Source organism: Glandiceps talaboti, chromosome 22 (assembly GCF_964340395.1).
Source record: "Glandiceps talaboti chromosome 22, keGlaTala1.1, whole genome shotgun sequence".
In the NCBI taxonomy this organism is placed as follows: domain Eukaryota; kingdom Metazoa; phylum Hemichordata; class Enteropneusta; family Spengelidae; genus Glandiceps; species Glandiceps talaboti.
The window spans coordinates 4,992,822-5,020,321 of NC_135570.1; the positions used below are offsets into that span (position 1 = coordinate 4,992,822).

A 27,500-nucleotide genomic window follows, 5' to 3' on the forward strand; every position below is an offset into this window, starting at 1 on the left:
TACTTTGCTTAGCTGAAAAATTTGATGACTTTATTACTGTAATTGTCAGAATGTATTAAGCAGTAAACATAAGCATTGGTGTGCTAAGTATTAAGTACCCCTGTAAAAGATTGACGTAGCATGCCTTGTCAGATTCGTGTACATCAATCGACGTGTGGGAGCAACCATAAGACTCTCCAAGTAAATGCATTCCACAATCAATGGGGACAAGTGATGAGCTTACAAATCGATTGCATTTATCCAATTTATCTGCGTCCGGTGATTTTGTTTGATTGGACAAAGGTCAAATGGTGACAACTTTCATTAGGGAGAATTTTAACTGGATGCCAGAAGAAAAGCTATTAATTCGTGCTCACGTGAGGGCGTTATCCCCAACATCCAATTCCACCTTCAGTCCAACTTCTTACAATTTTTATCCCTTTTCTTTATTAATTTCGAAGTAGTTTTGAGACAGACATGCTGCTTTCGCAACATGTAGACATATCTTTTCCTGAGATTAGGAAGGTATAACCCAATTTGATTTACTCGAATTCTTCTGGTTCCAGGAAAAATAAGAAATGATCTCAATTTCTTTCCTTCTTCTCCCTACATCTTACCTTAGAAATTTCTAGTCATTTTTTCAGCATGTTTTTTTGACAGTGAGAATCTGCATGTTTCTCATCTTTCAGAATGATATGATGAAGATCCTGCCTTCTGTTATTCCTAAAAAGCCATGACCATTCTACTGCAGTATTTCTCTTGTATAACTTTGGCAATCTAAAATGTACACAATCTATACTTATTAAAATGCATACAATGTCCTATCAATGTAATCCTATTTCTTTGCCTCCATATTTTGGTTCGATTCTTTTAATATTTGCCAAAGATGGAAAATTAGCTCATTGCAACCACTTCCAGTATATATTTTCAGTCGGAAAATGCAAAACATTGCACCTTCATGTTTTGTTATATTCATCTAAACCATCCAAAGTATGAGTGTAGACACTAATACTGAATAGCCAATGGAAGAAGAGATGGGACGCCGATATTGATGAATTAGCTCAGCTTTGACCAGGTGAAAACTAAGGATTTTAATCAATTTTACAGAGTTATAGCTATCCGACTTATCTCCAGGCTTTTACCTATTATCCAAAGGTCACATGTTGTGGATTCGAACGAACACCTACAAACTGGGGATAATGTAAAATCTTATTCTCAGCATGCGCTCCATTTACGTGTCTTGATTTGTGGTTACACATGACACAAGTTTGTGTCCAAGTACATGGATATGTATCCTTATTAAGAGTCCAAAGCTAAGTAATCGAAACTAAAGTTACTTGAAATTTGTAGGTGTTTGTACAGAAGATTTGTGTTATTATGTTCAGTGACCTTTCAGGGGTTATGCATTCAACAAAATGTCAACTCCTTATCTTTGTAGTTCATCTCAGTTATTATGTGTCGGGTGCACGCACAACCCGATCATGTCCTGATCACCAAGCACATGACGTGAGACGTTCCCGCCAAAATGGGTTGTGTTATTTAAGAAGCAAGGGGAATAAATATACTCTGTCTTCAGTTTCTGTATGTATTTAAAAGAATGGTCTACGCGCAAAAGATGACAATTCAGTCTTCTGCCAATACAGTGTGTTTCTGGTTAAAAGGGAAGACAAGCTAAATTGAGCAAATTGATGTGTGGCAGGTTTGCAATAGATAGATATCTCCAACTGAACTGTCTATCAGCGAATCCAGGAAAATCCGGGGTTCACAAAACACTGCGTCCCTTTCCTGGAGCAACGCAAATGATTCATTTAAAATACAAGAAAAATGTATTCGAGGGTCATTTCACTTAAATCTCGATTACGTTCGCAGACGGAAGGACAAGTCTTGAAAATGTTGCGTGTGTCAACCTGCAATGTATATGCCAAGATGTGAAGTGTCAAGCAATTTTCTGCACAGTGTCGTCATCGCTTTTGAGTAATGAAATGTCACTGTTCTCGTTGTTCGTCAATTGCACAAGGAAATGACGATACATTCCCTGGTGCTAAACTTCACTAAGGTTATACCTGCAAAAATCATCAATATATACCTGCTGAGTCTGAAATTTAAAGTTTGTTTTCTTTACTAATTTCACCTCATGGGACCATTTTCTCCTTTTTATAGGTCTATTTAGCAGTATTTTGAAATATATTGGCCACATGCTGAGTCTCTGTGAGTCGTAATTTAACCAAAATGAGTTCACTTCGCTCACGACGGGCATAAAGAGGCAGACGGCGTGTCATCATTGGCAAGCAGACTTCGTTATCTTGATAGGAAACTCGTCAGTGCCTAATAACGATGCATTTCACACGTCTGTCACAGCAACTCATCAATGCGTTTTTGTGCCAATGGTGGCTGATGACGTCGTGTACTCTTGATTATATGATTGTTGTTATACACAGCACTATACTTGAAGTAGCAGACTTGAAAATATGGTATGAAATTGCTAAGTTAAGTTTAAAATATCATGCCATTACCAGGACAGGTAGTTGGCACTTATTCCGAATTCCTGCCAGGAACGTGGAATATTTGGCATGAATCAGGCCGTCTCACTCCAATGTCAAGTTCAAATTCAAATGACCGAAACTTTTTTTAGCAAATTTGTGACTTTTTAAAAAAATGGAACCAGCAATGTTTTTCGGCAATAATAATGGTCACGTGGACGACAGACAGCTAACATTGCAGCTGTACCTTTCACAAGTATATGTTTGAGTGATTTTCAAAGAGTAGAGTTCAGATCAAAAATGTCCATGTATTAAGATTTGGCATACTTGGTCAATTGCTCTAAATAAAGCTTGCTATTTCCATATTATATGCGATTACAATCTTTCCAATGCGGACATTTTAAACATTTTTCCTTGACACTCTTGCAACAATAACAGGATACGAGAAATTAGTTGATCGGCGACAGGTAACTGTATAGAGGTGTTGATTGCACAGTAGAATCTAGGAAAGTTCGCCACGTGCTGAGTTGATTACGGCAGGAAACATCATCTAAATCTTCCCAGCACTACTGAGACTTAAATAATTTAGTATTGTTCCCTTAACGTGCCGATCACACTACGGTACTGTGAAAAAGACACTTCACCGCAATACTGTTGTGTGGCAAAAAATTTAATATCGCTGCGCTTCGATTTCACCGCGTCTTATTAAAAGAAGTGATATCGCCGTCGTTTACGCATAAAATAATGAAGTAAGATAGAGTTACATAATTAAATTTGACACACCGACAATAACTCCTTCACCGTGAATGTATTTGTATTTTTATGATTTAGTACAGCTCCAGGCAGTAAAAAGGGCGACGAAATAGAAACCTTTTATGCATCTACGGCCGTCGATTAACTGATGATAGAAAACCCTAGCATATTCGCTATGTAACGTGGATTTTTATTCAATTTAAGCCTCAATATAAAAATAACACAGTCTGGCGAAAGATCTCCCCGACCTATAAAATGAGTTGTTAGTTTTACATCGTTTAAATAGCTCTCCGAAAGCGATGTTCTGTGGAGTATATCAAGTTACGATGTTACAATTACAAAAATTAAAGATTGGCTATAGCAGCTTTCATTAGATACCGTCTCAGCCTCTTTTACGTTTTTATTTTTTTTTACATAAAGAGCAATGTATCAGTATGTTTGTGTGTAAATCAATTACATAATGTATAAACAAAATGTGTGTGTGCTTACTTCTTTTACTTCGCCAAAGATGACACTGATAAAAAGCAATTTCGTGCTATCGTGTTTCCCTAATCTTCCGTGTTTCCCTTTTGCTAATAAGATTCATGAAAACGAATCCATCAATGTAGATAATCTGCGCATTTCTATTTTATGTTTCCCCTGGTGTTGTTGGTATAATGTGTATGTGTGTCTTCCTGAACCACCAATAAGCGGTGTAACTAAATATTTGACATTCAAAAATGGATTTCAGGCAAATACACAATATGACACTTAATACGCCATTAATATAACCAACAATAATGTTATTTCATGTGTATCTATTTGTATCGAGAATAGTATTCAATGACGTTCTGTCTACGTACTAAATCGTCAACGAGTTCATAAACACGACTCAAAAGACTTTGATTGTATACTTAATTCCCAGCATAGACTGAAATTCATATTGGCATCTTTCTTAAACGTTCTTTCAATCCACAAATAACAATACATCTTTTCAGTTATTGAAATATTTCACAATATCAGTTTACTAGAAAAAATATATGTCGACATTTATTAAAAATAACAAAAAAGGGCTTCTTCATCTGATAGACCTCGTCGTGCAGATGAACACATAAACATCCGTTTGACTTCAAATTTACGAAATAAGAAGAAAAATAAGGTTTACTTACCAATTTGTTAGAATTGCCTTCATCAGTTTCGAGGTACAGAACGTATCTCCAAACGATTGAATTGTACGTCCCAAGGGTTCGAAGAGCCGGAGTACGTCAACACTGCTTGTACGTACGAGTCGATGGAATTAAGACTTCTCAATTGCTTAGGAGTATAACTAGGAACAATCAAATTCCACCACTTAGCGATCGCCTGAAAGCATTGCAAACAATGAGTGCATTACAGAGTTGCCGATATACAGTGGAAGATAATCATATAAATTATTCGGGGGGAATAAGTACTTTGAGAATGCATGCAGTCCGTGTAATTGACCATAGATACTGTGGTACACGAAAGCTACAAAATGAGCCTCGGTATAACCCGCGATGCGAAAGAAATCAATTCAATGGCAGACGCGTTCATTTACACTGGAGGGGTGTACAGCACCGATAAGAAGGACGTTTTGATGGTTTAGACGAGCATGCTATATGTTGGTCATGACGTCTAGGTTCATTATCTTGGCGTTCGCCCGACATACTTTACGTATGAGTCCTTGAATAACAGAGCGACGAAGAAACTCTGATGTTTTCTTGGACGTCTCACTTTAAATGTGTAGTATATAAGTGTTAAATGACTTTTACATTAAATGACACCTCGCATGACCCCACTCTACGTCAACTCGAAGTAGAGAAATTCTCCAAACGCTTAACAGGTCTAAATTACATGTTTTGAAATAAAACACGACAAATGCAAGATACTCTGAATAATAAGTCAGTATGATTGTACGCCCGTCACACAAAACCAGTTAATTTTATCTGACAAGTGAACTGATTTCCCCGTTTTTTAAAACACTACAGTTTTAAAAGTGTAACTTTCCAAGCAGTAACTTTCATACGGAATGACGCCTTCAGCAATGTCTTAAATCCACTGCGATACTTTTATATTCACAATTTTCCTTTACCCGACTAAGGAAGCCTTTGACTGAAGCATCAAGTTTTCACCTCACGGTTGATGTTTGTCCCATCACAAAGTGCTTTATGCAATGTGAATACGGTAGTAATAGTCGTACGGTATATTAGTCTACAAATGGGACTTTTATTTGTACTTGCCCTACTTACAGCTTACTCAAATATCTGTACAAGGACTAAGCACAGTACGATAAAAAGTACTATCCAAGGTTTTGTGAAATGTTTCAATTAAAATGAGGAATGGAGTTTAAATTGACATGTCCAATAGTTACGTTGTGCGGACATATATAGATATGGAAATAGTATCAGTCGTACTTAACATCCACCACCCCTATCTTAAAGTAATAGTATGAGCAGAGGAAACCGAAAAAAGATGCTGTCATCGTTGTTGCTTTTAGTGTTGGTGGTATTACTGGTGGCGGTGGTGTGATACAGGTAGTAGTAGTAGTAGTAGTAGTAGTAGTAGTAGTAGTAGTAGTAGTAGTAGTAGTAGTAGTAGTAGTAGTAGTAGTAGTAGTAAACTTTATTTAGACTCGATAGCTTCATAGGTAAAAGCCATTTGTCGGTAAGGTCGAGAGTAGTGTTATTGTATTGACGTTGCTTTTGCTATTGGTAATGGAAATGGCGCTAGTGGTGTTAGTAATGTTGTTGTTCTTGTTGTTGTCATTGGTGGGGGTGGTGGTGGTGATGGCGGCGGCGGTCATGGTGGTGGTGGTGGTGGTGGTGGTGGTGGTGGTGGTGGTGGTGGTGATAATGGTGGTTGCGGCGGAGGTGACATTGGTGGTGGCGATGGTGGTGGTCGCCGGGTTGGGCCTCTTAGTAAGTCAACAGCGAAGATAGTACGCAAGCATCCGTATTTATAGAACTAGTAACGTTGTTCATATGCACCAGTGGAACATTTTAAACAATGAAAATAAAACGTACATGATCGATTATTCAACAATTTTTAACATTACTTTGAAATGTGGGAGTTATTACATCATAGATTAATGTGTTCTAAGGTGATCGTTCATCAGATCCTATCGGACATCATTGTGTTGACAGATAGCTACACTTGAGAGTTTTCAACTATCGATTACATCTTAAGTATGCTTTTAATACGGCCATACAACTTTTTATGTCTCTTCCGTGTCCCGTATGCTAATGGTACGAGCGAAAAAGATATCCCCTAATATATAATATATCCTCTAATATATCTTAATATTCGATATATCATTTGTGTCTTGCCACATTCAAGTTAATATCTTTCTTTTGATATAATGTAAGGCTATATCTTTTTAAAACGCATCTTGAGAGTTGGTAATTTACCTTGATCATTTCATGGACAAAAAATAAATATTACGATAGTCTTCCTGCTGATATGCACACGTTCTCATACATTATCTTCATTTTGCATGTATCATTCACGACAAAATACAAAATGGAACATAACTATATATTTTAAATAATCTATATTAATAGCCCATATACAAGCATTGGTCCACGCATGGTATTGTCAGTCTTCTTACACGTGATACGTTATAATGTTATGTAAACCTATAGACTAGATTTAGCACTTGACAACCTATTTAGTATGGAAACACGATATATATATATATATATATATATATATATATATATATATATATATATATATATATATATATATATATATATATATATATATATATATATATATATATATACACACATTTATATATATATATTAAAAAAGTAAGGTTACACAAGCAAACTGCCTAAGCGAGTAATTTACACATACAGGTATACTTAGATGTTATTCCATAATATTTTTCGTCATTTCGCCAAGGAATATATGAGTGATCAACGGAGGCTTTGGCACTACGAGTCGTAAATGAAGAAATATATTGGAGAATAACACAATTATACCAGCGCCAGTATTATCAAAGAAAAATCGGGGAAAGTAATGGCAATAATGAACGTTTTGGCTCATATTTCGAACACAGCAGAACCAGTGACATACATGCGTGTTGTCGTGAGGTAGAGAACGACCAGAGTATATATTCCGTATTTTTTGTTCAACTTGGCTCGTGCATGATTTACTATGGTTACATCACTTCCTCTATGCTAAACCATTGTACGACGCTCCTAAACATCACTGAACAAGTGTACGACTGTGTAGCTCGTACGATGTGTATATCTAATGACCGGGACTGTTAAACTCTAGGTACTTCTAGTGTACAAAAAAATCGTAGCGTACCGCCACTGGTACTTCAATCCTCAGACCACCATAGTGGTGTGACGTCAATCATACTATCAGCTGGACAGTGCTAGTTGTGCAATACATATAATAGTTTAAAGGTCAATGAAAAAACCCCAAGGTATATTAGAGAGACACAAGACACGAGCACTTGTCATTTGAGATGTAGATTAGAAACGTCCACGTGTATAGTAGCTTTTGTACGGACTTGACAGAAACGTTTCATGTCGTCAAAAAGGTCGGATGGAATTTCCAAACTAAATACAACTATGAAATTTACCATATGCAGCCAAAGTACCTCAAGTACCTCGAACACAAGCGTTAAAGCGCCACAGTCATATGGCACACAATCGCAGTAGTGTTCATTTTTACAAGTAGCCATTGCACTTTCCATTCTCCGCGAAAATTGAAGAGAACGAACGAAGTCGACAAAGAATATTATTAATGACATGTATAATGTAGTGTGATTAATAACCGATGGAAAGTTGTTTATAAAATATACCCTGAATAATCTTACTTTGCAAGCCATCAAAACTGAAGATGGAACAGGAAATGGCAAATCTACAAAAAATAATACATGATAGAGTTGCCAGCATTTGCTATCGTATAGAAAAAATTGAGTTGTCAGAGTATGTTGATTGTATACCATTGACGCAATACAGCTTAATAGATTCACAACTTGATTTTCTTGTCAATACTAGTAATTTTAGCATTTCAGAATTCGCCTAGGAAACCTCATTAAATAGCACAATTTAGAAAATCAGATGGCTTAGCAAAGTGAAAGAAGCAATTGAAACAGAAAATATGCGTATTTTTAGTAAGGAGTGACAATTAGATCATTCACTTTCTGAATTACCAACCAAAAGCGTTCGCACGATCGTAATCGGAAGTGACGTATTAATGCTTCAGATCGAGGCTAATGAAGCGACTTTACATACCAAAGCAGACGATAATGTCACTAAATGACTCACTTTAGTTCAATCCTTTCAGTTGTAATTGTTGAATACGTTGCCGACTGCCTGGGTCTATACGCACTTTTAAGAATATAAGTACTAAATCAAATTTGGACGAATAAAATCCATGCTTCCTACTACATATTGTTGTGCCCCATGTGACAATCACAGTGATTTGGAATAGCCCTCTAAAACCTTTGTAATAACAATTTGTCAAAAATAAATCTTGTTGAAACAGGCTTATTCTTAAGTGACTGAATAGGCTTCGGTGGTTAGTTTTAGCTCCTTTGGCTTTGTCGTTCAGACGAACATAAAAACCAATATCAAGTCAAGCAAAAACACGAACTCGCAGTACTCAATATTTCTGACAAGGAACGCTCAAAATTGTAACAATTCAATTTCTCTAGATTGTTCCTTTTCTCTACAATTTTTCCCCAGTTATTGCGTACGATCTGCTTTCCAACTTATTTTACAAATGAACTTTAGTTGTATCTGTTATGTATGGAATCATACTCCCTATTTGCACATGTCATTTTTAATTTAAACTCTCATAAGTATTGCTTCACAAGAAACACATATACAGTAAACCGTTTGTAATCATTAAGGCATCAAAGTTTTAATAGATGGGGATTCGACTCGGAGGCAAATTTCTTCTGGGAAAAGGCAAAGTTGTACTTTGCTGATGAGTATAGAATCTGCCGTATCTTGTTTACATCTGGCATATGTATAGAATAATAAGTACTTAGCCTCATATATTTTTGGAAAAGCCAATGTAATATCTAAAATAAAATACAACAAACCAAAATAAGATCCATCGTATTAATGTAGAACTGATGTTACTTATCATTAATTTATTATTTTCCTAACAGCGGGAAAATCAGATTAGATTTTATCCTAGTAGGAGATTTGTTCTGTATTCTGCTCTTCGTGAGAACGTTTTTTTGCCCACCCACTGACTGTGATTTTCAAAGTCTCCACACATTTAATATTTTGATTTGATACCTCGTAAACATATATATCACAGGGATGAAAATTTAAACTGGAAATGGGAAAGAGTTATAATTAAATCGAATTGATGGATTTGGTCAAATCATTATGTACAGCATGTTACAGGTTAGTGTTCACTGCTATGTTTGATTCAACCACATACGAAACTGCACATGCTACACTTTAAGATAGCAATACCACAATTTCTTGCTACATTTAGCCTGAATGAAATAATCCATTTGAATGTACTGCAACTAGTCGCAGACAAGCGGGCGCCGATTTTGTAATGTCTGCAATCCATGTCTGCAAAGTGGTATGTTTAGACAACATGTCGAAAGAAGATGTGTTCATTCATATCTTGCTATCGTAAAGTGTAGCATTGCAGGTTTGTTTTGGTTTCTGCACGATTGTATCAAACAGATTGAGTAAACAGTAACCTGCTATGTGCTGTAGCCCTGTTAATTTTCGAAGCAAAACTAAGTGAAGTTGAAAGTCAGACATAAATGTAAGAATGGGGCAAGCAATGTGCTATAGAAACCAGCTAACCTAAAACCTGGCTCGACAAAAATCTTACTAATATGGGCCATTATATTGCTATATTACATTCTCTTGAGCGACAAAACAGTAACTAAAATTATTACATTTTAATCTTTTAAGGGTTGAATAACCTAAAGATAGCCCGTGCAAAGAAATTTAGCAATATCGGTAAGATATAAATCTTGCCAGGTGCTGAAATGTCACAATATTTGTGAGATTTTCATCGTATGAGACGATGTCCTGTTTTGCTTTAACTGGATAGTATAATTGTATATAGAGAAAGATCACAGACGTACTGTGGATTTCCCGCTGAAATTTAAAATTGTAGTGGTGCTGGCTACACAGTAAAATGCACGACGCCGTTGAATTAAATAATAATGTATTTTTGATGTATTAAGATGATAGATTCCCAAGCGACTTTCTTGGTAAACTCCAACATCAGCAAAACGAATGCCGTTGTCAGCTTTTAGCATACATTCAAAACGTGCTAAATCTGACATAAAACTGTTATTTATTTATCACTAGTGGATCAAGAACCATAAAATGTCATGACGCAACGCATAAAGCTGCATTTTGTATATTATTGATGGAAAATGAGGGACAGGTATCATCCTATTATCATTGGAAGTTGTGCGATTATCATGTTTTTTATGTTTATATCGCTAACGGATATGCTGTATTCTTATTTCCAGTATGTTTACCTATATGTAAAAGTATAAATTGGCCGTTTGAATCTGCAGGTATATCTTGATTATTTAGAAGAAATCAAATAATTTATATCGAAGGACTTGAGTTGAAAGAAATTCTCCAGTACAATGACACAGCAACACAAGTAAACGCAAGTAATCACTGTGTCACATTCTGTCTGTATGTGGGTCTATCACTTCAGTCCCTAATCATTCTAATACATATTTACCGGGCTTTCATGCACGTCCAGTGGCAAATATGGTGCTTACAATAAGATATACTGTCTGAAGGTATGATAACTTGTGGATTATATTGTTTATTGAGATTATAAGTGACCAAGTCGTTGTACATCGTCCTACGTCTTACCTGTGGGCATTATTACCAACGTATATGCCTTGATACAAAATGGCGTCTGCAAGTTATGAGAAAACGAATGTAAGTACTTTTTCTGTGCTTTGTTCTATGAAATTCATTATTATGGGAAGTGAATTTCTTTCCATATTCATAAATAAACGTTTCAGCTCATATATTAGAACGTTTCACAAAGATTACTGAAGACAATTTGCCCCCCAAAAACTCTACCCAGTGACAGGGCATTTACATGAAAGAGTAACAATAGAATGTTTGGCACTATCTAGAGCTGAACGAATTTTGTTCGTGCTTTCCTGCAATTTTTATTTGAGAAGTTATTTTCAACACTGTACTTAACACGTACTACGTGGCTTCACCAAACACTTCTCTCTATAGTTCAATGTCCAATTGATTGATGACGTAACGTTTTTTATTATACGAAATATATTTTAATAATATGAATTTTTTTATTTAATAAAAAACTTTATAATATGAAATGACGTCAGTTTATCTTAAAAATAGGATATTATTGTCCAAAGTAAACAATTATTTAATACTCTTTTGTAACCATGGTAATTTAGGCGACGCTTCATACAGAACTAAATCATTTGAGAAACTAATTAAGCCATTGAAGTTCTAGATTGATACCTTTCAAATTTGAGGACTAACATTGGTCATTTATTTTAATCAAAGTAGCATCCTACTGTTTTTTGTAGCAAAGTACCAAAACAATGACCCGGGTTTAAAGGACTTAAAAGTATTCGCTCATAATATACTAGTAACCTTGTAAGGCCCTCAGCAGATTATGTATGTTCACCAAACAGTCAGATAAGATTACTTATTTTGACATCTATGTACTGAATGCACGTTCCACTATAGCTGAACACAAGGGGCTGATTTAATAAACCCTTGCATTGCAACTCTTATTATACTCTGAACATTACTCCAAAAATTTTGAATAACGTTTTCTCAACAATTAGTAAGGCAGTCCATATGTCCTTGATGATGCAACGAACCAGGTTGGACAGAAAAAAAATGGCTTTTGAATATTAATGTACACGGTATGATATCTCGAGTTTCTTCAGCCTTCGTTATCTGCCATTCTCACCCACACACAAAAATGACTACTAATTTCCATTATAATAGCACGACTACGTCATAAATCGTAAGTTTGCATAAATCATTGTAAATTAGATGGACTAGATGAGTTGTCCATTACTTCGCTCAGTAATATTGAAAAAACACATCAATCACTTTGTGTTTGACACTAATTTTTTTATATATATAATGGTATGATATCCTAGGTTGTGCTATCAAATAACTTGCACTTATCAGGGAGCAGTACGTAAATAATAAATGAGGCGCTTAAGTTTCTTTGAAACATTCAAAGAGAGGAAATTCAGAGAGACTGTTCTTTCTCGTCACGAGGTGTTAGATTGCATGTAATAACACTCATCAATCATAAGAGAGTACCGCAAGTTTGACACATGGTATGGATGGAGAGTAAGATTTCTGCACGTGGTTTTTTTGTATTAAGTAATGTTTGCCTAGTTAAAATAGGTGCCACTCAGGTGGAGGAATCACTCTAAGAATCATACGTATTGAGAGTGTTTTGTTTGGAGGAAATGTTTTGATGATATTTTGGTTTAAAATGGCTGGAGACAGAAATGTGACTACATTTTGATCGCGTATTTCAAACGAGATTCTCCATGACACGATGTGTGTGGTGGACATCGATTCCATTTTATTTGGATTGTTACAGTGGAAGTTGGCTATAGTACATTTGCTTTCATCTCGCCACTATGAATGCCAGAAGAAGAGAACCAGGAACTGCCGAGACAAAGATGGGTGATACAAATCAACTAACATCACCTACAATAATGCCAATGTGAAATCGGATGATAAATATTAATCTTGCCTGTTACATAATACAAATTAAATTCATTTATGTATTATTTTCATCATTGCTTTTATCTGCTGAAACAATGTTAACATCGGAAGACGATTTAGAAGTAAGACGGCGAACAAAAACCATGGTAATAAAACATTCAAAAATTCACCTAGACAAAGTATTGACATATCTACATATAAATTCAGAGAGTAGTTGTATTACTTTAGTTGGCGGCACGTTTATAGATTTTTTCTTATATTCAGAACGAACGGAAATATTCACGTCGGCGTAATATTTCCTTGCTTTGTATAATTTGATTAGAACTCGCAGGGAAAGCGGCTAATTGAAAGTGCGGTAGTATATTGAACCGAATTTGGTCTATGCACCATGCTAAGGTTGGTTATTATTACGGGCGGTGACCCCCGCCAAACGAAGTCAACTGAAGAGACACGTTAATAGAGAAACAGCTTCCTTTTATTTCAACTGTAATACAGTACTTGTCATCACTACTCTAGGACACAATAGAATGAGTTATACAAGTTCAGCCTAGACTTGATCAAAACGATAGACTACTTAGCCTTCCGGATTCGACTCATTTTCTGGCGACATTTTTCGACACGAGTTAAACATGGGGTGAATGAACATAGCGACGGTGTCACCTTCGCATGATAATTTTTTTTACAAAAAGTAGCAAATTTAATCACATTTTCGAGGCTGTAATAATAACGTATTCAAGGCTACTTTTCCATAACCTTCGTATTCCTATCTCGTGGATAAACGTTCCATATGTGTATTCTGTATCTCATATCAATGTCTTTGGAATGTATGTATGTATGTATGTATGTATGTATGTATGTATGTATGAATGAATGAATGTATGTATGTATGTATGTATGTATGTATGTATGTATGTATGTATGTATGTATGTATGTATGTATGTATGTATGCATGCATGCATGCATGCATGCATGCATGTATGTATGTATGTATGTATGTATGTATGTATGTATGTGTGAATTCACCATTGAGAGACGAAATTGATAGGTAAACGAATACATTTGTTACCAATCTGTACATCTTATTATTTATGGTACACTTATCTATTATCATTCAGTCGAATATAACTGATATTGATGGTTTCATACATGACGTCATCTTTGAGATATTGGACGTCTTCTAGTTCAGTCCAGAGAGATGTCAATATAATAAACTGTATCATGACCGTTTGCTTTCAGGAAAATAACAAAATTATCTTTACGTGACAATAAATGTAAAACCCGGGTCCGTACTTTACAGATGATAGATTACAAAGATTAGATAAATCAAGTATGGTACAAGAGAAGCCAGTTAACCTGAAACAGAGTGTTATCTGCTTCTACAAAAATATGAACTGTTACATTTCATCATTGACTCGCGGAAACTCTTATCAACTCTTTACCAACAGTGTGACATTTACATTGTGTGAGTTATCTTCCAATCACACTCGCCCTTATCAGTACTAAAATGTATGGTATTACATTGTACCTAAATTTTTTTGCCAGCAAGACGATAAAATGTAGCAATGTTAGTAGATGTTTGTATCCAGACCATAAAATGTTACAACGTTACATGATTTTATAGATGATAATAAAATGTAGCAAAGGTGGTACTATTTTACAGATCCGGATGATAACAGGTGGCAGTGTTAGTAAGATTCTAGTGCAACCAGATGGTGAAACGTAGTCATGCTAGTGAGATTACTGTCGAGTCAGACTCGACTACGTTCTTTTTAAGTAACTGGCTTGGATTGTATTTCCGTGTAGATATATAGTAACAGTTAGCAATCTTATCAAGACAGATCATTGGACATAAAATATTAACACGCTGATAACGTACAACCGGGGATCTATTTCAAGCTATACTTGTTTGATTTGGTTTTTCAGCGGTACGTTTGAACACGTAACTTTGTAGAAACACCCATGAGTGTTAAATGTAATGACTTGGACGATGAGCAGTACGACAAATTTCACCACTAATGACCATAGCACGCACACCGTGCCCATATCAACTTTGTCACGTCGACTCGTTATGTGTGAGATATATAGCTGATTTATATTTCCCTCGTTACTGCCTAGAGTTCGGGGTTTGAACCCTTATTAGTAGTGATTATTGACACCGTACTAAATTCGTCACGTACGACTGTTAAATCTGAAGTGACAATAGAAAGTTGGAACTACAGAGAGTCTCTAATTGAGTGTAGGCGAATTATGTATTATGTGTATCAACGACTGCCTTTCATTTTATATTTAGTAATTACCTTTTATTAACTTATTTTATAGATGAAAATTGCCCTTACTTTCCCCTACTCTTTTTAAATATTACTGGCGATGGTATAATATATAATTCTAGAGACTCGTAGTGACAAGGCCCCTTAGGTCACTTGTACTTTCCTTGGCTGAACGAAGAAAATTATTGGGGAATAATATCTAATTGTAACTTCCTCTCCTATTTTGCCAGTCGTATTGTAGCTGGTCATGTGATCTATTTGTATAACTTATCCTGTATAAGTTAGACTTGATAGCAGCATTAATTTGTCTTTACAACAACTAATCATCTCTGTGTAAGATTGTCATTTGGTAACTTCACACTGTAGCCGTCTGTGATATATCTAGTGTGGTCTGCCTGACTACGTCTTTATTGAATGGTTGTTTAACCTTTTTCTCTATTTAGTTCGACTAGCCTCCTTGAGAGTGCATTCAAGTGTGGTCAATTACATTCTTTCATCATTTGCGTCTCACGGTTACCTCGGATCTTGAGAATTGCTTTATTTTGCTTCTCCTTAGTGCAGCTAAATTACATGGTGTTCTTGTTACAGTGTTGATTGGTCAGCACAACTGATAACGTCTCTGTCGGCAAGTAGAACAATACAAGAAGTCATTTCGATCTTATGCATTTATGCCATTATATTAGAAGTATATATTGGGATCATTATTGAGTACTTTCCTAATTCTGGGTTTCATATATATCTTCTCTTATATAGTCACTCTAGCGAATTCTCGTCATGTTTATTTTAAAAAATCTTTTTTTGGCACAATTCAACTTCTCGTATGATTAGAAAAAAATGTACCTAATCTAAAAACACAGTTTAATTTAAATAGCTTCTAGAGATGTAAAACATGATTGTACAAAAGTTTACATCAACATGAAAATAAAACGTGTGTTTTTCACATATACTCGTTTGTGAATATCTTTAATTATACCATGCACGAGCCAGGTTCAACAAGAAAATATGGAATATATACTCTGGTCGTTCTACGTCACCACAACGTGCGTCTATGTCACGACAACGCGTATCTACGTCATTGGTTCTGCTGTGTTCGAAATATGAGTCAAAATGCTCAAAATTGCCATTATTTTCCTCAATTTTGTTTTTATATTACTGGCGATGGTATAATTCTATTATTCCCAATATTGTTCTTCATTCAGCCAGAAAATACAAGTGCCCTAAGGGGTATTGTCACTACTCATCTAGAGACTCGTAGTGACAAGGACCCCTTAGGACACGCGCATTTTCCTTGGCTGAAAGAAGAAAAATATTGAGATTAATATGTAATAGATAAGACCTATTTCAATATTTGATACCGTCCAGTGATTCAATAGAGTTGATAATCATTCTCCGATAAAGGGGTGAACAATTAACGCCATCATCGTGAATTCAATGGCAGCCTGACCTAGCACGTCATCATTATGTAAAAACGGTCCGTGACGTCATCGCATATACTGCGATATCATCGCCCGATCTACTCTGACAGAAAGTGTAGAACACATAAAAAGCTTTAGTAGTCTAAGCATTTAGTAATGATACATTCTTCAAGTGGTATGTTTACTCTATTTGATAACTTAAAAGTGAACCAACTTTTTAAATAAAAACGTATTTTAAGTTGAGATGTTATTTCGTTTGAATGTTCTATTTTCACTACGACGATCATTCAATCCTACTTATTGTGATATTCTATAAGTCGGTAGGTAACCGTTAGATTGACCTTTGACCTAGTATTGCTCTGAATTCATTAGCAAACGCTCATAGCAACTCGATCACCAACAACAACAGTTAGCATTGCTACTAATATTCGAACTGTTCTCCTCGATTCATATCCATACAAGTTACAGTTCAGTAGTTAGATTGCGTTATATTTTCCAATATTGATAAATATTAAAAATTGGATATTATCTAATTGTGACGAAATAATAATTCAATCCGATGAATACTTTAGTTTTGTTTATGTTGGTTTATTGTTTTGCTTTGCTTTGCTTTGCTTTGTTTTGCTTTGCTTTGTTTGTTTTGCTTTGTTTTCTTTTCTTTTGTTTTTTAAAAAAGAAACAAATAACAAAAATCGAAGAAAATAAATGTAAAAAAACACTGTGCGCTGCATTATAAAACTAGTTTCTCTGTATTAAGAGTCATTACATGTAGCTTATCTATTAAATTGTATTATTTTCCTATATACTCGAATATCCAATATTGTTTTTTATGACTGTTCTGGAGGAATCTGGAAGAGAATCATTTATAAATGAAGCCTTTACAATTAAGATACCATGGTTTTCAAAACACCCTATGAATTCCGCATTGTAACGTTATCTAACTAGGCAATTCAGGCACGTCGCTACCCCGCGAAAGCTTTCATGTTTATGGTGATTAATATTCTTAAACCACTAGCCTCTTTTACGGCAAGGCAACGAGGAAGCACTGTTCACTGTAAAGGAATTACTATCATATCTGGTTTCATTCTTGACACGAACGAGCTAGGATAATCTTTTCCTTCTCGCGATTTATTTCTGGTATACAACTGAACCCTAAGTAGTTTACAAATCTCTTCAAAATGTCAACTTTTTTAACACAACAACTCTCTCGTCCTTCCCCAATCCATCTCTAACTCTCTCTCTCTCCATACCCATCTCCCCAGCTCTCTCTCTCTCTCTCCCCCTCTCTCTCTATCTCTCTCACTTTCTTTCTGAGACTCTGCCTCTTTCTCCCCCTACTCTCTCTGTTTCTGTCTCTGTGGCCCTCCGTCTTTCTTTCTCTGTCTGTCTATTTTTGTCTTCCTGTCTTTCTCTGACTCTCCCTGTCTGTCTCCCTGTCTGTCTGTCTGTCTGTCTGTATATCTATATATATATATCTATATATATCTATATCTATATCTATATATATATATATCATTTTCGAGAAAATTTAAAAGCGTAAATTTCAAGTCCGTAAAGGGAAGTTTTTTAACCAAGAAAAAACAGAGATATAACAAACCCAGTCAATTTAAATCATGTTATAATTATGATAAGACCGAATAATGTATCTACAATTGGATGTGTCGTTTCATTCTCTAATCTATTTCATTTTCAAATTCACTGTGACTGTAATAGTACCAGTACATCGATATCATGACGTCATGACGGTCCACCTCTCCGGGTTCACCTCCCACTTTCGTTTTCTCAAACACGACGGCAAACGTCATTTCAAACGTTGCTAATGAGCCTGGGTCATCGTCTTTCATTTCGAAATGACCCCCATGCTTTTGATGTATAAGTCACGTGATGTTCATATGTCAAAATGACTGTCAATCATTTTGAGAAGAACTCCTATTACGATATTATGATTGACCTCAGGGTCATCCTATGATAGTTTTAGAAAATAAGGACTTGGAACCCCTTTCCTGGAAAGCTTTGTTGAATATATTTTCTAAATATGGAAAACGATGTCTTGGGAAATATAGAGGCTTCTCGTTTTGAGTTTAGTAACTGCTTTTATGAAAAAAAGACAACTACTCTATCAAGCTTTGCTGACTTCGGTCGTTTGGCTCATGCGCCCTCTCCTGTTCGGACATTTTCGTTGCACAAAGTCGGTCGGCAAAAATTCACAGATGGGTAATTCACGAGACCACAAAGTCATCCCGCCGGCATTCATATCTACATGACGTACGGGCACGGCATCCTTATGTAAAGTCCCTAACCCTAAGTCTAATTTGGTCCAAGGCTATCACTGCCCATTCAACTCAGTTCATCTATTTCCATGATTATAAAGTTAGTGATGTCACTAGGTCATCTAATTCAAGCGTCGGATAATGAAAAGATGGTTAATACGCCCCAAAACATTCCACCATTATAGTTGGAAAATATGGACTTGTCAGATCTCATTTATAAACAGGGTGACCTCGGGTCATGATACCGCAGGGCCACGTTTAATGGCACCTTTTAGAATCAGAAAAGCGATGTATGTGCATGGATTAACTATCCATGGTTTACATGGTAATGCGTCGCTATGTGGAATCGATTCCGTCGTTTCAAATGTGATTCTGTGTTAAAATAATATATACCTCCTGTAGAATACATGTTGCATTAGCTTCGGTGACATTTGTGAGCCTCGTATTTATCTATATGTATGTTCTTTTATCCTTTATAAAAGCAATATGTTGGTATATTGTTTCCTTGTGTGTGTTTGTATGTATGTATGTATGTATGTATGTATGTATGTATGTATGTATGTATGTATGTATGTATGTGTGTGTGATGTGACGTGTTTGTGTGTATGTGTGTGTGACGTCACATATTCTCATAATGAACACTAGGGAACAGGTCGAATTATATGGTGATATACAATCATGAGCTTAGTTATTCGGAAATCAACTTGTATACGTTATATATAGATGATAACTGAATTCACTAAATGGTACAAAATCAACAATGAAACATCTCACCAATGGTTTCGTCGTCGTTTGCTTGAACTTTACCTTTAAAGATTTTCAACAGAACGAATTATTTTGAAATTGTGAAGATCAATGAATAGTCGTAAATGCAGCAGTTAAACAGAAAACGTCAAAGTTCTAGATTTAGTACATACATGTGTAAGATGAACGTCAAATTAATGATTATATCGAAATGTTAGCGTCAGATTGAAATGTCGGAGGCCAAGTTAAATACGAAATTAAAGGCTGAATATGTCAAGAAAATGCCGAGAATGGTCTCTCCCCAATGTCAAGTCTAAATGCAGTCAATAATAATCAAATATATATGCAGCTTAAGCTTGGCTTTGAATGTTATCACGAAGACTTACAAAATGTCCATATCCAAGTGTACGATAACAGAGAGGCTTTCGGGTATATATATATTTCAAAATCATGGAGTATACTTAAGCTTCACGTTCAAATGTAATCGCTACTATCCATCCCATAATACTTTAAGGCAATGGTGGTTTTTGTTTCTACTGTACTTTCTCTCTCAGCACTTTTAACAATGAGTCCAGGGTTCATTCTAATACCTCTGTAGAAATAGTCGCGGTTACCCAGACTTCAACGGCAGAGCCCCCAGCGGTAAGAGTCTGGGTAACCAAGACTACTGTAGAAATGGAACCGTTTCAAAAAGCAGAGGAAGTGACGTCATCTACGGAGTTCTTTAAAGAGGACTGAAAAAGTGGGACAGGTGAAGAAAGTAGTACACACGGTCTTCCCAGAAAGAGAATCACTCGTTTTCCATTAACAATGTCACCGACACCGGCAATTCAATTATGGAAAATATCGATTCTTTTCAACTTGTTTGACATTTAAGGTCAGTCTAAAGTAGGTATCAAAATAATGCTGAGAGGAGAGTGGAGATTAAGGCGCGTTATATTTCACCTTCTTGAAGTTATTGGGATATATTGCACATATTGCGTCATAAACACTGTTTAAAATAGTGTTTATGACGCTAAATAACCCAGATGATATTTGGTTTATTACTCTTCAAAATTCTTACACAAGCTGTCATTGGTCAGAATCGAAACACATGACCTTATCCCAAATAAGGGCATTATGGCTTGCCTATGGGTTTGGCATCATCAGAATTTTGGGAAAGCGTGCCAGAACTAAATTGTTGTATTGCTGTCGCTGGCACGTTACTCTAAAGTGTGTATCTTCATAATGTGTCCGCAGTAAATTAGTTCAAAGCAGATGGCTGTGTGTAAACTAATTCTTCTATGGGCCCACAACAGTGACCCCCTTTTAACAACATAAAGTCACTTGTATGATATACATATGAAGTGTAAATTGTCACTTCATGTGTACGTATTCTTGTAACTGAGTTTACATTAAATATCTACTTACACTTAAAAATAAAACATTATCCCATCGCCGGAATTAATGTCTATCTTGGGAAAGAACCCCCCCCCCCTCCCGGGGAAATCAGAAATATTTGAAACTATAATAAATATGGGATTTTATTGCATTTTATGAAACCGTACCCACCAATAAATATCCAAGAGCAAAACTAGTACAAATGAGATTTCCTACTACGTGAGTTTCCGTTATCAAATCAACCAATTACAACGTGGTTCGGCGGATACGGTGAATTACGTCCAGAAAATAAATACGGTTATGTCCAGGTATTTCAACATGATAATGTGTAGATAGCACAGGTTTGATATTCATGGTAACTCGTATATCAGCAATCGATATGCAAGTCAAAATTGTAATTTGACGACTTCTTACTTACAACAAAATGATAGTAGAAGAAGCACGACGGATCGTATTCATGATAAGGACGTCCGGGTACGTGATTTGCATGCCAAGTAGGCCTAACAACAAATATGATACATACCGTATAAACACCAAAAATATATGAATTCATTAAGTTCAATTATCTAACTCAGAAAGTATCGAAGAGTATTCCTTTATACATGCACGTACGTCGGCAAAAATAAAAAATAACCCTGTGGCCATATGGATGGGATTGGGTATTTTTTTGGATTTTTAATTTATAAAAATAATTTATCAACTTAGGTTTCCTACTTGAAAAATCAATGTGACACAACATTGAAAAAGTCTGTGTTTGTAACTCAATACATTGTAAAAAGCTATAAAAATGTATAAAAAGTTTGTTATTGTACATATAATAACAAAGATTTTACACATTTATTAATCTATTGCAATGTATTGAGTTGCAAACAAGGACTTGGCATATGTTGGTTCACATTGATTTTTCAAGAAGGAAGCCACCATAGAATTATTTTATAAATTAAAAATCCAAAATAAATACACAGTCCTCAACCATATGGTTATTTTAAATGTTGTGCACCTTTAACCAAAACTTCCCGCCAGAAACTAATTTTCGACTTTTAATACTTTTTATCAACTTTTAGCTTTATTTTTTACTTTCATCATAGAAATTACGGTTACTAATTCGAATACTTCTTAAAAGTGTTAAATTTAGACAAATATCTATCAAGTTCTTTTAAATAAAAACGTTGAAGTGTTTTACTACTCGTTGTCAAACGTTAACTGTATTTTTAGATTACAATTATAGAAAGTATCCGTATTACTTCGTTTATGTCTAAAACCACTAAATTTAGAACAGTAAACATACTATTCGAGTCGTATTTTATAATACTGTCTGAAAGTAACATGGTTAATTGACTTTGGAGAACACACATCGCACAAGGTATTCTGTGTAGTGTGTATTTAGCAATCGTGTCGTGTGTTACGAATCACCGATTTTAATTAGAAATGAAATTTCTTATTATATTACGCATTGTGAAATTGTTAACGTCAACTGCTAACCACTGCCATTCAAAAGAAAATGAACCTGCTTTGTCTATTTTCATAAAACTCGAACTGTCAATCAAGAGATAAATTAATCACTCGTAATTACACCACAAAACGTAAACCTTTTCACTGTAGTTTGAATTATGACATCTAGGATAAATTTTGAAATCAGCTCGCATCATTTTTCATTTTGTGTGTCCAATTCGCATAATTTTTCATTTTTGTGTCACCATGGGGGCGACTCAAACATCTGAGTAAAATTAGAACCGCATCTGAAATGTTTCCATTCTGCACAATTTTGACTAAACAACTAAGGGTACATGAGAGATAAGCTCATGTCGTTTCACTTTATATTATACAGAAAATATGTAATTACAAACAACTGTCTACAGAGAAAAGCGTTATCAGTAACATTCTGTATAACGTGTTGCTGTAGGGAAATACAAAACGTATTCAATAATTCATAACTGACTCATGAGTTGATTAAATGTCTAGATTGTAACAGAAAAAATGTAGTAAACTCACTATTTACACATACCTATATCAATGCAAATATCCCCCAAAAGAGCAAAATCCGGAATTTTTGTGGCAAACTTTGGAAGTTTTCAATGCAGAAGATAGCGTCCGTATCAACAATGTGAAGAAAATCCTGGGAGCTAGTAGAACTTTTGCTGTCGTCACGTAGTAGGCTTCGTCAGAATTCAACGAAGGATCAACTGTTAGGATTTTGTAAGATTTTCCTGCGATCGTTTCAGTTATCTATTCCGAGGATAAAAACACCAATTACCACGATAGAGTTCGACTGTAATCCATCCATATCTTGGTTATAATTACAGAGAGTGTACTGTATCTCACCGTCTTATGCCCAACACTGCAAAACACCAAAGACAGACTCGCGCATGACCGTTTCCCTGGTGAGGGCTCAGAAATTGCTTTTCAATTTAATAATCATTATGACACGGAAAATTGGCGTTTAATCTTACTGAAAATATTAATCATATACATCAAGTATAATAAAAGAGGACTGGATGCCGCTTTGAATTAAAACAATACTCGCACCACCGAAAGAAAATTAACTTTCATAATAAATTCAGTCGCAAGGTAATTTGACTCCATAAATTATCTACTAACAAAAACCAGGAATATTTTGATGAAGCATTTCAAAAATCGTCAATATTTATATTCATAAGGTATGTTTAATTTCCAGTAAGACATTTCTGTAGTCGTTTGTTGTGAGAATAGGAAGTCAAAAAAGACGGACCAGATTTAAGATAGCAGGTAGACAATACTGTTGTCAATATATTTCGAGGACAAAATTTCCTATATAAGTGTATTGTAACACTAATATTTTTGTTCTTTTCCTAACTTCTTTTTGCGGAGATTCAAAAGTCTAATCACATAGTGTACTCAATTAAAGTATTCGCTGGCTCCGATTCAGCAGGCTTTTCTTTCAGTGTTCTTTATAATGGTTGTCGTAGGCTGAGGAAAAGTGCCAGATCGACGTGCGATAACATCCTCTATGTAAAGAATTGATGAGAATGGTCTTCCTTTATCAAACTCACTCAAAAATAGCCTACAATTACTAATTCATTATGGTCCTTTCATCATTATAGGAAAATGAATGCATCGCTTTCGTCGTAAAATACTCGAAGATGCAGTGTAGCGTGCAAACATACTTAAAATGATCCCAAACGTAATACATTCTACTCGACAAACTTTACTTTAACAACGTTTACATGTTTGAAGATTTCTGTAGTGATATACCATCAACCACGCTGCCTAGGGAACAGTTTAATACTTTCTTCATGAAATATTTGTTGACCTTTCCATTCGTTCAATATATATAATGGAAACAGTAACCTTGTTTCTTACACGTGACATATTTGCAGTAAATCTTGTTCGCTAATGTTCTACGTTCCCTATTATGGAAAAGGTACCCAATAATTGCATGTATTTTCATATTTATATCAATTAAGTTGTAAACAGTAAGTGAATAATATATCTTTTGCAGTTTTGGTTTGTGGTATGAAAATGTGTTATGGCAATACATTAAAACTAGGGCACGGTGAGAGAAACCATGATTATGGTGTATATTGGCCAACTATTCTAAATCTAAAGCCATGCTTAGCCTCTTTGTGCATACACATCAGATATATATATATATATATATATATATATATATATATATATATATATATATATATATATACACAGAGAGAGACAGAGACAGACAATGCGAAAGAGACAGAGAGAGACGGAGCTACAGAGACAGACAGACAGACAGACAGACAGACAGACAGACAGACAGACAGACAGACAGACAGACAGACAGACAGACAGACAAATAGATAGACAGACAGACAGACAGACAGACAGACAGACAGACAGACAGACAGACAGACAGACAGACAGACAGACAGACAGACAGACAGACAGACAGACAGAGACAGGAAGACAGGCAGCCAGGCAAGCATAAATGCATATATACATATAGACGTACGTACGTACATACATACATACATACATACATACATACATACATACATACATACATACATACATACATACATACATACATACATACATGCATACATGCATACATACATACATACATACATACATACATACATACATACATACATACATACATACATACATACATACATACATGCATACATAGAGGGAAAATTTTAAAGTGATCAGAACTGAGGACATTTTCATCACATTTTGCATGACTTTACTTTACTCAGACGAAAGATGCTCCAAATATAACATTACAACTATCTGGATTTCTAGATTCCCCTCATTATCATATTGATCTCCCGTGATTTTACTCAATGTCGCTAGATATTTTATCAGCCTAGATAACGTCTTCACCGCAATGATATAGTTATGGTGTTGGATTTCGTGTTGTATGAATCTGAGATGAGCTCGCTACCCATGCATAATTTAGGAAAGGCGATACTTTTAAAACATTCCTGCGATTAGGTACATCTATTTTCACGAAATATTCCATGAAGTGACGTAAATTTCTTGAAAAGAAACGAGTGCATTGTTGGCGTTAGAATTGTCGATTAGTACACGAGTTTAGTTTACTAATTGCTGTAACTGCTTTGTACTGTTGTGTGACTTGACAAAATTCTTACTAAAATTGCTACGTTTTATCGTCTGGCCAGAAAAATATCTTAGTAAGTCTGCAACAATATGTATCACATTGCTCAAGTATTACTAACATTGCTACATTGTTTCGTCTGTCCAGACAAAAATCTTTCTAACACTGCTACAATGTATCACCTCGCCCTATAATAACCATACTAACATTGCTACATTTCATCGTCTGGCCAGACAAAAATGTTACTAACATTGCTACGTTTCATTCACCTAAATGTATTACAGAGAAAGAGAATGTAATAATATTGATAAAATATCTGTCGCGCCACTCGCTGAAATACAGCAGTGTTAGTCAGATTTGAGTCCAGCCAAACGATAATATGTATCAAGTATACGATTTTGTCACGTCTGACGACGTCCTCTTTCGGGTAACTGGATTCTATTGTCGTTCAACCGCAGCAACCAAGTCTTACCATATATTATGCTAGATGGAGTGATCAAAGTTATCGACCCAAAACAACCATTATAGCTTTGATTTTCTCAATTAGTATGCCTTTTCTGAACTTATAAGAAAAACAGCTCTGTTTTGTGTATACCTATAATTCGACATGCACAGTCTGCGCACAAACGTTTATTTAGGAAATCTGCAATTAGTAGAGTATATTTAAACTGCAAGCTCTGTAATTGTACTGCAAAAACGTGTACAGTATTAACTCTAGCGTTTAGGTTCCCCATTCCCAGTAATTACTGCAAGAATTTGAAGCCCTCAATTACAAGTAATGTCACGTGTTGCGATCATTTCTAAACTATAATGCAGCTAGACTAACAACCCATCAATTTGAGAGACAAGTGACGGTAAAAAACTTTGAAAATAAATTGAAATGTCTCTGATGAGATGTCAATTCCGTATTTAGGGTTGCCATGGCAATGAGACAGGTGAATCAGTTGTTGCAATCAACGTTTCACAAGTCAGTGTTCAGCGACACGAAATGATGTGATAAATCGATCAATCAAGGGTGAATAGGCGGTATAACGGGACAATGTGCCGCCATTGTATCAGTGAACTGCGCTCCTTCTAATGAAGATAGCGAATCTCAAACAAGCCAGATCGAAAGGATTAAAAGGTGTTTTCCTTTCAATTTTAATAGAAATTCCCGTCCATCTACATCAAGGCCAAGCTTGAATGCAACCACAAGACTTCTAAAAATAACTTTGAAGGTTTTCCTTCTGACTGAAAAACGATTTTACTTTTTAATATGGGACGAATGTATCTCTGTCTCTGTCTCTGTCTGTCTGTCTGTCTGTCTGTCTGTCTGTCTGTCTGTCTCTCTGTCTGTCTCTCTCTCTCTCTCTCTCTCTCTCTCACTTTCTGAATCGAAGAAGCTGGTGTGTGTCAGTGTGTCTGTGCATGCCTTGTATCTACCTATATAATCTGCATGGCTCTCATATCGTCGTTGAAGTGGGGGTGGTACTCTCCGATTTTCAGACGGGTGAGCGACCCAAGTTCAAAACATCTACCCATGTATAATCCACAAACAGACTCATAATTAGGAATTTTCAGCCTCAATCATCAACCACTTACTTTTATTCTAGCTCTGTTGCTGTGAAACTAACCGGTATTTCTAAAGTATGAAGACGTTTACCATGTTAGCAAACTATATGATTATGAAATTTTCGGATTAAAAGTTGACCCATGTTTAGAAATTTCGTCTTAAAAATTTGACACATTTGGGTGACACATACCCGGGTATACTGTTCTATGGGAGTACCCCCCCCCTCCCCCCCCACACACACTCTCATACCTCACAAGCTGTATGGATACATTATTTGTATACAAAATTTGCTACATTCCAACCATTTTTTCTCTTTCAACATGAATAAAAACGACGACATTACAGCATGATATGAATGTCT

At 35.6% G+C, this 27,500-nt stretch overlaps 1 protein-coding gene across 2 annotated transcripts in view; it reads right to left on the minus strand.

Annotated features, from left to right (window-relative positions):
* The window catches only part of LOC144452104 (adhesion G protein-coupled receptor L2-like), a 111,807-nt gene that overhangs the window by 74,273 nt on the left and 10,034 nt on the right, over positions 1–27,500 (minus strand). For both annotated transcript variants that reach the window (XM_078143117.1, XM_078143116.1), the window contains one exon: positions 4,361–4,553. The gene's annotated coding sequence lies outside the window, so the exon portion shown is untranslated. The remainder of the gene's footprint in view (positions 1–4,360; positions 4,554–27,500) is intronic.